The sequence below is a fragment of the Meles meles genome, chromosome 9 (genome assembly GCF_922984935.1).
Source record: "Meles meles chromosome 9, mMelMel3.1 paternal haplotype, whole genome shotgun sequence".
NCBI lineage: Eukaryota > Metazoa > Chordata > Mammalia > Carnivora > Mustelidae > Meles > Meles meles.
In genome coordinates this window covers 107020941-107039110 of record NC_060074.1, presented here as the reverse complement: position 1 = coordinate 107039110, position 18170 = coordinate 107020941, and positions in this window count along the sequence as shown.

Sequence of the window (18170 nt, the reverse complement as noted above, 5' to 3'; positions counted from 1 at the left end):
GGAAGCCTGGAACAAACAGCTCAGAAGCCACGAAAACAGAATCAGGGAAATAAAAGATGCCATGAAACGTCAGAATTATTGGAATCCCTGAAGGGGAGGAAAAAGAAAGAAGTCTAAAAGATATAGTGGAAGAAGTTGTCTATGAAAATTTTCCCAGTCTCATGAATGGAAACAACGTTCATGTACTAGAGGCAGAGAGATTTCCTCCCAAGATTTTAAATTCTCGAAAGTCCTCACGACACCTTATAGTTAGAATGAGGAATTATGTTTCAAGAGAGACCCTCTTAAAAGCAGCTAGGACAAAAAAGCTCCTTACATACATAGGAAAGCCCATTAGATAACGTCAGACCTTTCCACAGAGACCTGGAAAGCCAGGAAGGGCTGGCAAAATATATTCAGAGTACTAAATGAGAAGAACATGCAACCAAGAATACTCTATCCAGCAAGACTAACATTTAAAATGCATGGAGAGATAAAGAGTTTCCAAGACCAGCAAGGATTAAAAGACTATGCAACCACCAAGCCAACACTGCAGGAAATATTAAGGCGGGTCCTATAAAAGAGAAAAAATCCTAAGAATATCATTGAACAGAAATATAGAAACAATCTACAGACAGAAAGACTTCAAAGGCAACACGATGTCAATAAAAACCTATCTCTCAATAATCACTCTCAATGTGAATGGCCTAAATGCGCCCATAAAATGACACAGGGTTGCAGATTGGATAAAACGACAGGACCCATCCATATGTTGTCTACAAGAGACCCATTTTGAACCTAAGGATACACCCAGACTGAAAGTGAAGGGATGGAGAAGCATCTTTCATGCCAATGGGCCTCAAAAGAAGGCCGGAGTAGCGATTCTCATATCAGATAAATTAGATTTTAAACTAAAGACTGTAGTCAGAGATACAGAAGGACACTACATAATTCTTAAAGGGACTATCCGCCAAGACGATCTAACAATTGTGAATATCTATGCCCCCAATATGGGAGCACCCAATTACATAAGAAAACTATTAATCAAGATAAAGAGTCATATTGATATGAATACAATAATAGTAGGAGATCTTAATACGCCTCTCTCAGAAATAGACAGATCATCGAAGCAGAAAATTAATAAAGAAATAAGAGCATTGAATGAAACATTGGACCAGATGGACCTCATCGACGTATACAGAACATTCCACCCTAAAACAACAGAATACTCATTCTTCTCAAGTGCACATGGAACCTTCTCCAGAATAGACCACATACTGGGTCACAAAGCAGGACTCAACCGATACCAAAAGACTGACATTATTCCCTGCATATTCTCCAATCACAATGCTTTGAAACTGGAGCTCAATCACAAGGAAAGGTTCAGAAGGAACTCAAACACCTGGAAGCTAAAGACCACCTTGCTTAAGAATGCTTGGATCAATCAGGAGATCAAAGACGAACTTAAACAATTCATGGAAACCAATGAGAATGAAGACACCTCGGTCCAAAACCTATGGGATACAGCAAAGGTGGTTCTAAGGGGGAAATACATAGCCATCCAAGCCTCCCTCAAAAACATTGAAAAATCCAGAATACACCAGCTGTCTCTACACCTTAAAGAACTGGAGAATCAACAACAAATCAAACCAACTCCACACGCAAGAAGGGAAATAATCAAGATTAGAGCAGAGATCAATGAGGTAGAAACGAGAGATACAGTAGAACGTATCAATGAAACTAGAAGCTGGTTTTTTGAAAGAATCAATAAGATCGATAAACCATTGGCCACACTAATCCAAAAGAAAAGAGAGAAAGCCCAAATTAATAAAATTATGAATGAAAAGGGAGAGATCACAACGAACACCAAGGAAATAGAAACAATCATCAGAAATTATTACCAACAGTTATATGCCAATAAGCTAAGCAACCTAGATGAAATGGATGCATTCCTGGAAAACTACAAACTCCCAAAATTGAACCAGGAAGAAATTGACAACCTGAATAGACCGATATCTAGTAATGAGATGGAAGCAGTGATCAAAAACCTCCCAAAAAACAAGAGCCCAGGACCTGACGGATTCCCTGGGGAATTCTACCAAACTTTCAAAGAAGAAATAACACCAATTCTCCTGAAGCTGTTCCAAAAAATTGAAGCAGAAGGAAAACTTCCAGACTCTTTTTATGAAGCCAGCATTACCCTGATCCCCAAACCAGGCAAAGACCCTACCAAAAAGGAGAATTTCAGACCAATATCACTGATGAATATGGATGCCAAGATTCTCAACAAGATCCTAGCAAACAGGATCCAGCAGCACATTAAAAAGATTATCCACCATGACCAGGTGGGATTCATCCCCGGGTTGCAAGGCTGGTTCGACATTCGCAAATCAATCAATGTGATAGAACAAATCAATAAGAGAAGAGAGAAGAACCACATGGTCCTCTCAATTGATGCAGAAAAAGCATTTGACAAAATCCAGCATCCGTTCCTGATTAAAACGCTTCAAAGTATAGGGATAGAGGGAACATTCCTGAACTTCATAAAATCTATCTATGAAAAACCCACAGCAAATATCATCCTCAATGGGAAAAAGCTTGCAGCCTTCCCATTGAGATCAGGAACACGACAAGGATGCCCACTCTCACCACTCTTGTTCAACATAGTATTAGAAGTCCTAGCAACGGCAATCAGACAACAAAGAGAAATAAAAGGTATCCAAATTGGCAAGGAAGAAGTCAAACTCTCTCTCTTCACAGATGACATGATTCTTTATATGGAAAACCCCAAAGACTTCACCCCCAAACTACTAGAACTCATACAGCAATTCAGTAACGTGGCAGGATACAAAGTCAATGTACAGAAATCAGTGGCTTTCTTATACACTAACAATGAAAATACAGAAAGGGAAATTAGACAATCGATTCCATTTACTATAGCACCAAGAACCATAAGATACCTGGGAATAAACCTAACCAAAGAGGTAAAGGACCTGTACTCGAGGAAGTACAGAACACTCATGAAAGAAATTGAAGAAGACACAAAAAGATGGAAGATTGTTCCACGCTCTTGGATTGGAAGAATAAACATTGTTAAAATGTCTATTCTGCCTAGAGCAATCTATACTTTTAATGCCATTCCAATCAAAATTCCACCGGTATTTTTCAAAGAGCTGGAGCAAATAATCCTAAAATTTGTATGGAATCAGAAGAGACCCCGAATTGCTAAGGAAATGTTGAAAAACAAAAACAAAACTGGTGGCATCACATTACCCGATTTCAAGCTTTACTACAAAGCTGTGATCACCAAGACAGCATGGTACTGGCATAAAAACAGACACATAGACCAGTGGAATAGAGTGGAGAGCCCAGATATGGACCCTCAACTCTATGGTGAAATAATCTTCGACAAAACAGGAAAAAATATTCAATGGAAAAAAGACAGTCTCTTCAATAAATGGTGCTGGGAAACCTGGACAGCGATATGTAGAAGAATGAAACTCGACCATTCTCTTACACCGTACACAAAGATAAACTCGAAATGGATAAAAGACCTCAACGTGAGACAGGAATCTATCAGAATCCTAGAGGAGAACACACGCGTAACCTCTTCGATATCAGCCACAGCAACTTCTTTCAAGATATGTTTCCAAAGGCCAAGGAAACAAAAGCAAAAATGAACTTTTGGAACTTCATCAAGATCAAAAGTTTCTGCGCAGCAAAGGAAACAGTCAACAAAACAAAAAGGCAACCCACGGAATGGGAGAAGATATTTGCAAATGACAGTACAGACAAAAGGTTGATATCCAGGATCTATAAAGAACTTCTCAAACTCAACACACACAAAACAGATAATCATATCGAAAAATGGGCAGAAGATATGAACAGACACTTCTCTAAGGAAGACATACAAATGGCTATCAGACACATGAAAAAATGTTCATCATCACTAGCCATCAGGGAGATTCAAATGAAAACCACATTGAGATACCACCTGACACCAGTTAGAATGGCCAAAATTAGCAAGACAGGAAACAACGTGTGTTGGAGAGGATGTGGAGAAAGGGGAACTCTCTTACACCGTTGGTGGGAATGCAAGTTAGTGCAGCCACTTTGGAGAACACTGTGGAGATTCCTGAAGAAATTAAGAATAGAGGTTCCCTATGACCCTGCAATTGCACTGCTGGGTATTTACCCCAAGGATACAGATGTAGTGAAAAGAAGGGCCATCTGTACCCCAATGTTTATTGCAGCAATGGCTACGGTCGCCAAACTGTGGAAAGAACGAAGATGCCCTTCAACGGATGAATGGATAAGTAAGATGTGGTACATATTCACAATGGAGTATTATGCCTCCATCAGAAAGGATGAATACCCAACTTTTGTAGCAACATGGACGGGACTGGAAGAAATTATGCTGAGCGAAATAAGTCAAGCAGAGAGAGTCAAGTATCATATGGTCTCATTTATTTGTGGAGCATAACAAATAACATGGAGGACATGGGGAGATGGAGAGGAGAGGGAGTTGAGGGAAATTGGAAGAGGAGATGAACCATGAGAGACTATGGACTCTGAAAAACAACCAGAGGGTTTTGAAGGGGCAGGGGGCTGGGAGGTTGAGGAACCAGGTGGTGGGTAATAGGGAGGGCACGTACTGCGTGGAGCACTGGGTGTGATGCCAAAACAATGAACACTGTTATGCTGTAAATAAACAAATAAATGAATAATAAAAAAAAGAACTATGACTCTTTACTATTTACTTTTTAAAGTCACTTAATCTTGTGCATACCCTATTGCCAATTTTGTAGTTTTATTACAGTGATTAAAATGTGGGGACATTTCTAGTTTTACTAAGATAATCTGGATTTCATTCATTTCTGTATTCATACAAATGCTCAAACTGATCTCCTAGACAATCTATCTTTATCATCCTCTATCCTTTTTTCTTTCCTCCATTGCTCTTCCTCTGGCTCTTAACACAGGATAGACATGCAGGCTGAGGTGTAGCAAAAAAAAAAAAAAAAAAAAAAAAAAAATCTCTATAAGAATCACTCATAGTCTGGATAGAACTCTCTCAGGATGTTTATCCTCTCATGTCTTTATTCAACTCTGTTCATTCCACAAGTGGTTCTGAGTGTCAGAGATTGTGCTAGTTATTAAGGATATAAAGAACAAAGCATTCTCTGCTCTCAGGGCACCCATAATGTTAGAAGGGAAACAGACTTATAAAATTCTTTAACACAGTGGTATAATTATGTTAGATTTATGACTGAGAAACAGTAGAAGACTTACTCATGAGAGATGAAGTTCAAAACTGGCTAGAATTTCATGTGTCAACTGATCTGTTTTTTACTTCCCTGACTTGGCTTCTAATGAAATGTTTTCTTTTCAGTTAATTTGATCCTGATACCTAAAAATGGACTCAACATCTATCACTAGGCATGTCTAAACCAGCGACACACCACAGTGAAACAGGAATTGAGGTGCTGTGACTCCCCAAAATAATTTTGAAAGTATTATTACCAAAAGAAGAGCAAAGTGATATAAAAAGAGAAAAAAACAGCAAATATCTAGTACTTGTGGTCAGCCTATCTGAAAAGAATTCTAGAAAGCCATAGAATAGACTAGAATGTAAAGTAGACATATTCTGAGGGAGAGTAAGTATGTGGGTAGGTGTGACAAATTCTTCCTTCTCCCTCTCCAGATCAAATCTGCCCCCTTCTCTCTATCCTGTTTTGTGTTCCAGGCAAATGAACTCTATGGGCTACCCCAGCCCAGCTCCCTTGCTCTATGACTTCCACAATCCAATGATGGCAAGGTGGAAATAGAGAGAGACTGGGATGTTTATTCCCTTTGTTTCTTCCTTTCTGTGTTGAGGTGGCAGTGACTGTATTATTCTCCAGAAGATCAGAGGTTGTGGTCTGTGATTCTTTACTACAGCTATAGTTATTGTTACAGTATTATGGTTATAACTCAAACCAGGGTCTGGAACCTGTTCTCTCTTCTTGCCCTCTCAGGCTAAGGGGTAGGATATCCATCTGCTCTTGCTGGTCTTGGGGTCCTTCACCATTCCTGGTTGGTTGCCTTTAACTTCATTCAGATCATTTAAGTGTAGGAACGATTACTCTGATTGAGTGGAGTCTGTCTCTTGTTGGGCCTCCTAATGCAGGATGAGACCTAGCTGCTGGTATTGAATTAAGATACAACTGAAGGCACAGCCCAACATGGGAGACTACAGAAACAGATGACCAGTAACTGCTGGGTTAGATAGAGTCCACATAGCCTTGTGAACGTATTAAAAGGTAGCCCAGGAGCATACATCACATATTCATAACCAAGTCAGGCAAGGCTGATGGCAAAAAAAAATCAGGACCACCACACTGGAAAATTTTGGTGATCACTAGTCATATTGCGTTTTAAGTAATGATATTTTCATTGGAGTTAAGAAACCCTTTTAGTCTTAGGGTGCAGCTTGGTGAGGTAAAGTGAGTTATCCTTCTTAGAGGTACTGAGTTTCTGAGGAAGTAACCTTTGTAGGATTGTTGATTAGAGAGTGTCTCTGGAGTTACAAGCACCACAGTTGATAGGAATGATGCTACTTTTACTTCAGGGAATTATATATACTTTTCAAGTCCCAGTTTCCTCATCTATAGACTGGGATAATGATATCTACCCCTGTGTATGGGCTAATCTTGCAGCAGCCCATGGGGGTCGTAGATTTGGCACAGATGTGGTGAAAGATTTCTGAGTGCAGTAGCTGGTCCATTATGTACTCTGTAGTTAGAGGTTTATGAGGTGCATTCTCTTGCCTGCATTCTCTTGTGGCAGAAGTCTGATTTTTAGAAATGATATACAAACAACCAATGTGTCAAAAAAGAAATCAAAAGGGACATAAAAATACCTTTAAATAAATGGAAATGGAAACACAACATACCAAAACCTGTGGGATGCTGCAAAAGTAGTTCTAAGAGGGAAGTTTATAGTGATAAATGCCTATATCAAGAAAAAGAAAGATCTTAAGTAAACAACTGAACTTTGCACCTCAAGTGACTATAAAGAGAAGAACAAACTAAGCCCAAAGTTAGCAGAAGGAAGAAAATAACATATATCGGAGCAGAAATAAATAAAATAGAGACCAGAAAAAAATCAATAGAAAAGATCAATGAAACTAAGAGCTGGGTTTTTGAAAAGATAAACAAAACCAACATACCATTAGCTAGATTAAGAAAAAAAGAGAAGATTCCTATAAATAAAGCCAGAAATGAAAGAAGAGACATTACAACTGATACCACAAAAATACAAAGCATCATAAGAGAGTACTGTGAATAATTATATACCTATAAATTGAATAATGTAAATTAAATGGGTAAATTTCTAGAAACGTATAACCTATCACAACTGAATGATAAAGAAATAGAAAATATGAACAGATCAATAAGGACATTGAATTAATGATTAAAACCTCCTAATGAAGAAAAGGCCAGTACCAGATGGATTTATTAGCAAATTCTACCAAATATTTAAAGAAAAATTAGCACCACTCCTTCTGAAACTCTTCCAAAAACTTGAGGCTGAGACAACACTACTAATTTTACAAGACTAGTTTCCCTGATAACAAAATTATATATATATATAATTTATATATTTTTATATATTTTTTATATATAAATATAATATATAATATATGTATATATGTATAATTATATATATTGTTATAATTATATATATGTTTATATTATATATATTATAATCTTATAATTATCATTTTGATCGGAATGGCATTAAAAGTACAGATTGCTCTAGGCAGTATAGACATTTTAACAATGTTTATTCTTCCAATCCAAGAGCATGGAACAGTCTTCCATCTTTTTGTGTCTTCTTCAATTTCTTTCATGAGTGTTCTGTAGTTCCTCGAGTATAGGTCGACCATGTGGTTCTTCTCTCTTCTCTTATTGATTTGTTCTATCACATTGATTGATTTGCGAATGTCGAACCAGCCTTGCAACCCGGGGATGAATCCCACCTGGTCATGGTGGATAATCTTTTTAATGTGCTGCTGGATCCTGTTTGCTAGGATCTTGTTGAGAATCTTGGCATCCATATTCATCAGTGATATTGGTCTGAAATTCTCCTTTTTGGTAGGGTCTTTGCCTGGTTTGGGGATCAGGGTAATGCTGGCTTCATAAAAAGAGTCTGGAAGTTTTCCTTCTGCTTCAATTTTTTGGAACAGCTTCAGGAGAATTGGTGTTATTTCTTCTTTGAAAGTTTGGTAGAATTCCCCAGGGAATCCGTCAGGTCCTGGGCTCTTGTTTTTTTGGGAGGTTTTTGATCACTGCTTCCATCTCATTACTAGATATCGGTCTATTCAGGTTGTCAATTTCTTCCTGGTTCAATTTTGGGAGTTTGTAGTTTTCCAGGAATGCATCCATTTCATCTAGGTTGCTTAGCTTATTGGCATATAACTGTTGGTAATAATTTCTGATGATTGTTTCTATTTCCTTGGTGTTCGTTGTGATCTCTCCCTTTTCATTCATAATTTTATTAATTTGGGCTTTCTCTCTTTTCTTTTGGATTAGTGTGGCCAATGGTTTATCGATCTTATTGATTCTTTCAAAAAACCAGCTTCTAGTTTCATTGATACGTTCTACTGTATCTCTCGTTTCTACCTCATTGATCTCTGCTCTAATCTTGATTATTTCCCTTCTTGCGTGTGGAGTTGGTTTGATTTGTTGTTGATTCTCCAGTTCTTTAAGGTGTAGAGACAGCTGGTGTATTCTGGATTTTTCAATGTTTTTGAGGGAGGCTTGGATGGCTATGTATTTCCCCCTTAGAACCACCTTTGCTGTATCCCATAGGTTTTGGACCGAGGTGTCTTCATTCTCATTGGTTTCCATGAATTGTTTAAGTTCGTCTTTGATCTCCTGATTGATCCAAGCATTCTTAAGCAAGGTGGTCTTTAGCTTCCAGGTGTTTGAGTTCCTTCTGAACCTTTCCTTGTGATTGAGCTCCAGTTTCAAAGCATTGTGATTGGAGAATATGCAGGGAATAATGTCAGTCTTTTGGTATCGGTTGAGTCCTGCTTTGTGACCCAGTATGTGGTCTATTCTGGAGAAGGTTCCATGTGCACTTGAGAAGAATGAGTATTCTGTTGTTTTAGGGTGGAATGTTCTGTATACGTCGATGAGGTCCATCTGGTCCAATGTTTCATTCAATGCTCTTATTTCTTTATTAATTTTCTGCTTCGATGATCTGTCTATTTCTGAGAGAGGCGTATTAAGATCTCCTACTATTATTGTATTCATATCAATATGACTCTTTATCTTGATTAATAGTTTTCTTATGTAATTGGGTGCTCCCATATTGGGGGCATAGATATTCACAATTGTTAGATCGTCTTGGCGGATAGTCCCTTTAAGAATTATGTAGTGTCCTTCTGTATCTCTGACTACAGTCTTTAGTTTAAAATCTAATTTATCTGATATGAGAATCGCTACTCTGGCCTTCTTTTGAGGCCCATTGGCATGAAAGATGCTTCTCCATCCCTTCACTTTCAGTCTGGGTGTATCCTTAGGTTCAAAATGGGTCTCTTGTAGACAACATATGGATGGGTCCTGTCGTTTTATCCAATCTGCAACCCTGTGTCATTTTATGGGCGCATTTAGGCCATTCACATTGAGAGTGATTATTGAGAGATAGGTTTTTATTGACATCGTGTTGCCTTTGAAGTCTTTCTGTCTGTAGATTGTTTCTATATTTCTGTTCAATGATATTCTTAGGATTTTTTCTCTTTTATAGGACCCGCCTTAATATTTCCTGCAGTGTTGGCTTGGTGGTTGCATAGTCTTTTAAGCCTTGCCGGTCTTGGAAACTCTTTATCTGCAGTGTTGGCTTGGTGGTTGCATAGTCTTTTAATCCTTGCTGGTCTTGGAAACTCTTTATCTCTCCATGCATTTTAAATGTTAGTCTTGCTGGATAGAGTATTCTTGGTTGCATGTTCTTCTCATTTAGTACTCTGAATATATTTTGCCAGCCCTTCCTGGCTTTCCAGGTCTCTGTGGAAAGGTCTGACGTTATCTAATGGGCTTTCCTATGTATGTAAGGAGCTTTTTTGTCCTAGCTGCTTTTAAGAGGGTCTCTCTTGAAACATAATTCCTCATTCTAACTATAAGGTGTCGTGAGGACTTTCGAGAATTTAAAATCTTGGGAGGAAATCTCTCTGCCTCTAGTACATGAACGTTGTTTCCATTCATGAGACTGGGAAAATTTTCATAGACAACTTCTTCCACTATATCTTTTAGACTTCTTTCTTTTTCCTCCCCTTCAGGGATTCCAATAATTCTGACGTTTCATGGCATCTTTTATTTCCCTGATTCTGTTTTCGTGGCTTCTGAGCTGTTTGTTCCAGGCTTCCTCCTGATCCTTTCTCTCTATCTGTTTGTCCTCCAGATCACTAATTCTATCTTCTGTCTCAATTTCCCTAGCTTTTAGAGAATTTAGATTAGATTGGAACTCATTGAGAGCATTTTGAACATCATCCCTGGTGGCTTTCAGTTCTGCCCTAACATTGTGAACATCATCCCTGGTGGCTTTCAGTTCTGCCCTAATCAATTCTGTTTGGTCATCCATGGCTTTCTCCAACCTAGCTATTGCCTGGATAATTGTTAGTCTGAATTCCTTTTCTGACATATTGTCTATGTCGATAGCCATTAGCTCTGTTGCAGAAGGCCCATCCTCTGTATTTTTCTTCTGTTGGGTATTCCTCCTCCTAGTCATTTTGGAAAGAGATGACTGAACAGATGCAGCTGGACTTATCGATTGTGGTGCAGTCAATGTGCACCCTGGAATGCTTCTGTGCCATCAGGATTCCCCACCCAAATGAGAAAAAAAAGAAAAGAAAAAGAAATAGAGAAGAAGAAAGAAAAAAAGGGGGGAAAGAAAAAAGGGAAAAAAAAAGAGAGAGAGAGAGAGAGATAGGAAAAAAAGGGAAGATAAAAGAGAAGGCTCAGCCCAAATGGGCCACAAGGTAAGATTTATGAGGTATACAAACAAAAACAGACAAACAAAAAGACTGATAAAAGTATATGACAAGAGAAAAAAATATATATATAAGCCAAAAAAAGGGAAGAACCTCATCAGAAAGAACCCCAAGTATAAGATTTATATATTATCAGGAAAAACACAAATTCACAGAAACACTGAGAGAAGGAAAAATTGGGAGAGTGGTTATAAATTCTCAGTGTGGGTGAGGATGGTTATTTTGACTCTTCCTGAATGTATCTTGATGTTTTTGTTAAGGGACTCAACTTTCCTAAGTTACAGGGGGATTAGAAACTGGTTTGCCTATAGGGATAGCATTGATTGGGGAAAGGGGATTACCATGAAGTTTAACTCTATATGTATAGTAGAAAATAAAAATTAAAAAAGAATAAACTAAACTAAACTAAGTTGAAATTTAAAAAGAATTAAAAAAATAGAAAAGCAAAAGAAAAACACGGGTGTATGTATCAAAAAGTTCAGGTTAGAAGGTTATTAAAGAATTTGATGTACTGGACATCTCAGTGTGGTGGTAAATAGGTTAAAAAATTATCTGTATGTATAAAAAAAAAGAACCAGAATATTGGTAAAGAGTTAAAAATAAAAGTTGTATTTATGAAGTAGTGGTTGTTGTTCTCTTGTAGTCTTTTTTTTTTTTTCTTCCTTCCTGGTTGGTTTTCTGGGGGAGGGGCCTGCCACGTGGGTTTTCAGACAATGATGTTCCCTGAGTTAGGTCCTCCCGCTCCCCTCAAGGGGGTGAGCTCTTTTTTTTTCAGGAAACTGTTTTTTTCAGCCTTTTGTTCTCTGGGGGTTTTTATGTTCTTTCATCTGCTTTCTCTCGCCTTGACAGCTTTTGATGGTTTTTGGAGGTTTAGAGGAGAGCAAACTGCACCCTGACCTCCCTCTCAGAGAGAAGCCCCACAATGTTTTGGAAAAGCTGCTGGCTGAGTCGGTTCTGAGTCACTGTCCCTGGGGATGCAGGAACTCCTTGTTGTACCCAAAACCAGGGCAGCGGTGGCTGTCTGGGCAGCTCCAGACCGCCAGAGAGGTTCTGAGCAGAGACTGCACACTGAGATTTTCCCGCTGTCCCGGGCTGGGAATGTCTGGTTTTTCCGGATGCCAGAGCTCCAGGCTAGCGCCTATGAGCACGTATCCCAAGGGAGGGTGTGGGACGTGCGCGTTTCAGGATTGCCGTCTGGCCAGGCTCCCAGCCCCTCACGGGAGTCGGACCCCACTCATTCTCGGGCACGCTGGCGTTCAGGCGCACTGGTGGCTCAGGGACAGAGACCTGATTTCTCTGCCGCACTCTCTCTGGCTCAGCGCCAGGGGAGGTTCTCCTGGGTCGGGGGACTTAGGTCCCTGACCCTAACCGCCCAGGTTCCCACTATTACCCCCTGCGATCATTTGCTCTTTGTTTTTTGAGTGCTTTCAACCAGACTCCAAGTTAATGCTGGTCCCCAGATGCAGAGCACTCTCGTGTTGGGGTGTTACTTTCCAATCGCTGACCTCTGGTGGCTCCCTCCCCCTTTTGTTTATCTTCCCATATCAGTCCGATGCTCCCAGTCTGCTTTACCTGCCACTGGCGTCTTCTGCTCCTGTAGAGATCCAGACGTGTATAATTCTGATCTCAGGCTGATTTCATGGGTGGTCGGAGTTCTTTGGTAGGTAATCAGCTCACTTTAGGGTGCAGATTGAAATGGTGCCTCCTCCTACTTCCCCGCCATCTTGACCCCCCTTCCAAGAGTCATAGTTCTGATTGAAGAGTAAAAAGACCCACAAAACCCAGGACCACTTCTACTGCTTTCTAAGATATATCCCTGGGTCTACCTAGCTGGTTGTTTCAATATTTCTTCCATTCTAAACTTTCTTTTCAAAGCCTTGAATGTTTTTCCCACCCCATTCCTTGTATCGTATCTTTCAATGCCAAGTTCCAATTACAGTCCCTCTGAGAAATTCCCTCTTACCATGACTCACATGAATTTATTGCTCAGCAGAGAAAAAGAGTTCTCTAAGAACAGTTGCCTTAGATATCACCATGCTGGTAAAAGCAAGAAAAGATGGTAAACTTCGATCACTCTGAAGCAGATTCACTGAAAAGAAATAAAATACAATAAAATGGAAACACACACACACACACCCCAAAAAAAAAGGAAAAGAAAATTTCTGTTGTTCTCTCTTTGCCCATTACATGATAATTGAAGAGGCTCATGAATAGGGAGGAGACAAATATATGAATGTCTTGTGTAAGCTTGTTATTTTGGTAATATTGGATATTTCCTATTTCTTACAGTTCCTTTTACTCTCTTTGACTCTTTTTCAAAATGTTTAATAAAGGTCTTTCTCATAAAAAAAAAAAGAAGATTCACTTTTATCTATTTGTTTGGGCCTCAATGAAAAATTACTCAATATATTCCTGTTTTGTTGCATTAATGTTTCAATGGCATATTTTTTCACCCTCAAAACAGTAAAGCTTATATTTTTTAGAAAACAGAAACCATGATTTAGAATCCTTTATTCTTCCACTCCCAGCCCCCATTATGACATCTAGCAAACCCAGTGTTAGGCAAATACTAGGTATGTGATAATTTTGCTCAATCAAAATGACATTATATGAAAAGCTATCTCTTTATTTCATGAAGTCTCTTTCGAATCATAATTTGTTTTGAAAATCTTCATTTCTTTTATGAACCTCCCATTCATACATGTATCTCCAATATGTGTATTCTGAGAGCACTGTGAAATTGTTAGCCAGCAAAAACAGCTGCCACCTGGCCCCTGCAAGTCCCTATAGATAACAAATAATATTTTAAAAATAATAAATCCACAATATTATAGAATATAAGAATTGGAACGACAAGATTAGATTGACAGAGTAAGGATGGCTCAAATTAGATATAAAAGGGAATTACTGAAAATGCGTAAGTGATGGGTATTAGTCAGGAGAGCCTAGGTTATAAGGGCATGGAAAACAACACCAAAAGTGCAGTTACTTATTACACAAGTTCATTCTCCCTTATGGTATATGTCCTCCATGGGCTGATAGGGGTCCTGTTACACATAGTCACTCACGGGCCAGGCTGAGGAAGGTTTCACTATCTTTTGAAACATCATCTGAGATATGCCTCCTCCTCAGTTGGTATAACAGAGAAAGAAAGGTATAAACTGGCATGGACTTTTCACCGCCTCAGGGTGGAAGGGAGACACAGCACATCCCAAGAGCTCATTGACCAGCAGTAGCCACATGGCTCTCTCAAATAAAAGTGATTAAGAAATGTAGAAGAGTAAATGAAATAGTTTCTGAATATTACTGTCTCTGCCTGCTGTAAAAATCTTTCTTTAGAATCTTCCAGATGATACTGTGCGGCTTGATTTCCGGAGCATGGTAGACCATAACCTATAAGAGGCTACTAGAGAAAGAAGTACCAAAGAGATTAGAATTGCTAGCAAGGGACCATTCTCTAATTTTACATGTATTACCTAAAGTATCTCTTTTCAGTCCGTTTCTTTTCCTGTTTTATCTAGTACATCTCCATTCTCTTAAAGAGAAAAATATTAGAGTTTAATATTTTTCCTTACAATCAAAGAGGAGTCAGTCCCATCTAAGATGGGGAATACCTTTTTGAATAAAGATTCCTTAAATGTCGGGATGCATGAGTGGCTCAGTCGGTTGAGTATCTGCCTTCAGCTTAATTCCAAAGTCCTGAGATTGAGCCACACATCAGGCTTCCTGCTGAGCATGGAGCCTGCTTATTCCTCTCCATCTGCCTCTTCCCCTTTCCATTTGTGTGCTCTCTCACTCTTGTTCTCTCTCTCTTTCTCTCAAATAAATAAATAAAATCTTAAAAAAGAAAGATTCCTTAAAGGTCAGGTGGATAGAATATGAACAAAATATTTCTAAAACCCTTCTAGGTGCATTCATCCAGCCAATCAAACAGTATTAGGGAGCACCTCCTATGTACCAAATAATGGGCTAGATGCTGTGTCTGTAGATGCACAAGGTCAAGTAAAATCTGGTCCCTGCCCAAAGCAGACACAACAGATAAACACATGAAGTCAAAAGTCCAGGGCATTATTAAAGAATCTTTGAGTTTAATGACGAAAAGGTCAGTTCTGAAGGAGGACATGACAGTATGGGTTCAGAAAGACTTCAGAGCACAAGTGACATTGAAAAAAACTTGAAGGGTCCAGTTTGGGTCTAATTCCAAGCATTAGGAAAATGTGCTATTGTTTCTCCAACCTTTCCTCAAGACAACTGACTTCTTTTGGAATTTAGCTTCCCCCTGACTTGTTTGACAGATGTGACAGAAACCCATAGGGATGCCACCTTTTCCTGCTTCCAAATAATTTGGTTTTGCCTTCTCCAGCTGTTGTGCTGAATTTAAGTCTGCAGAACCAACCTGGAGGCACAGGAAGCTAAGGCAGTGAAAGCCTATTCATTTGACTGCTCCTTTCCCACTTGATGGTTGAGTCGGCTTTAAAACAATGCTTCCCTTATTTGTTATTCTCCTTCTTTAGCACCACTGCCAGCTGCATTTTCCACTTCACAGGAGTTTTGGTCTATTCCAATTTTCCACTTCTCTGACTCTAATCCCACGGTTACAAATGGAATCCCAGGCTACACTAATATCTCTTACTTGCTGGCACTGAAGAGATCAATATTTCAAAATACCATATGTTTTATAGATCAGCCACTGCATGCATACAAATAAGTAATATTCGAACCATTACCACACTTGTAAGTTACATACACTAGTGGCCAAAAAAGGCAAGCTATCCCTTGTGGTTAATTTCTAAAGGTCATCTTGATGGCTGACCATTGAGTCAACTGTTCATATGCCTTTTGCCCTATCTGAATGTCTGAGACACAGCAGAGACTGGCAAAGAAAAGGATCACTGAAAATGCCAATAGCATAATGGGTAACAATGCTGAACATATTCATTGACAATCAGACATCTCCAAGGTGTGCCATGAGGCCATACCCAATGGCAGCACTCATTTCCTGAGAGTCATTCTCTACAATTACTCACTGATCACCCCCGTTTCATGGCTTGAACTGTCCTGCAAGGATAAAAGAACAAATAAATCACTTTCCAAGAGGTTCTTGGTGCACTAAAGGAGGAAAATATGCATGTAAGTAATAAAGTATCATTAGGACATTAATAGAAACACATAGTGCCTTGAGAGTGGAGAGAAAACCCAGCCTAAAGGAGCTCAAGGGACTTTGAGGAGGATGTGATGCCTGAGCTGCGTTTCGAAGAATGAATAGGAGCCAGTTAGATCAAAAAATTCAAAAGACAGATCTTAGAATACATAGCACATGTAGGAAACTGCAAGTTCAATATGTCCAGAGCAACAATGAACATATGATAGATATAATGAACATGTGATAGATATAATGACCATGTGATAGATATAAACAAAAAGTGAATGATCCGTGCTTCAAAATATTAAAGCTCTTTGGGGCAATTGAGGACAGGAGCTAGCACTTGTGGATATTCTAGTTGTATGCATCTATGCATTCGGTGCTTTCACATATGTTATTTAATTCTGTTCCTACCAGAGTCCTCAAAGTACATTTCAGTCCCTCCCTATTTGGGAGGACAAACGAGGACACAGAGATTCTTTTTTTTTTTTTAATATTTTATTTATTTGACAGAGAGAAATCACAACTAGGCAGAGAGAGAGGAGGAAGCAGGCTCCCCGCAGAGCGGAGAGCCCAATGCGGGGCTCGATCCCAGGATCCTGAGATCATGACCTGAGCCGAAGGCAGAGGCTTTAACCCACTGAGCCACCCAGGTGCCTGACACAGAGATTCTTAATATTTTGACTTGGATCTTTACATAGTAAATTATAAATTTAGGTTATAAGTAATGGAATCCAAAGTCTACAAGATAGACCAAAATTCTAGTTGAATGATGCATGAAACCAGACCATTGGGCATAAATTCTGAGGTACAAAAATTTGAAGGAAGGAGAAATCAGTGTTCACAGAGTGAATATATAAGACCCATGTGATAGGTTAAATCATGAATCTGAAATATAGGATAGAAATTTGCCAGGGAGAGAAGGAACACATCTTTACAGGAAGAAAATAAATAGTTGCTTAAGAAATTAAAGTCATTAATTACAATTCAAGTTAGTTCTCTTGGTGTACAGTGCCCTTGTCAAAGGACATTGGAAGGTTAACAAAATCTTTATTGAGTGCTTATGAGATATTAAACCTTATGCCTTGTACTTTATTAGCCTTCTCTCATTTAACCCCCATAACAAACCAATAAGCCTCACTAGTTTTTCATTCATCAACTGGGGGGAAATTCAGATTAAAAGATCATCAGTTTCATACATAGCACAGTTCTTGGTATAGAGTAGACTGTTGGCTCAATCATCTTAAGTTTACAGGTAAAGAAACTGATCTGAGGGAGACTGAATATCTTGCCCTCAGTTACACACCTGGAGGAGATGGAGAGGGAATTTTAACCCATGTATGTCTGTTTCTTGACTTGACAGCCTTTCAGTTAAGCCGTACAGACTCCTTTGGCTAGGGTTAAGCTGAGGCAGAATGTTATAGACGATGTAGTACTTCATGAGGCAAGAATAACCTGTCCATAAGTAAAATTATATGACCTGGTTATCTCTCATCCCTCTTCCCATAATATTTCTTCATTTCAAGAACCTTGAGACTCCTGAAATCTCCTTCAATCGCAATGGCTCAAAATAGATGATAGATAAATAGATAGATAGATAGATGATAAATAGATGATAGGTAGAGATGATAGATAGATAATGGTAATTAGAACATTTCTACTTTAGTGTGATTTTACTGCCATACATGACCTCTTCTAGGTTCTTTGTGTTTTTTAAAATTTTTCTCTAATTTGTTCAATTAATAAGTATACACTTTTAGGTAATTTCAACAGCCACTGAGCAAGTGAGGTGTCAGAAGTCCCCCAAAGCCATCACACACAGACTGTATCCTTTGATTTAGCAAAAATCAAACCATATGCAAGTATCAAAAGAATGTAAAATCACCGGGATCCACAGAGACTCCAAAGTAATAAAACGAGCCAGTTTCAAGGCAAGAAGAATGACCCCCATTAAAAAGAGTTTTAAAAATTAGACATGGTAATACAGCCTCAGTCTGTAGGAGCAGTAGTCAA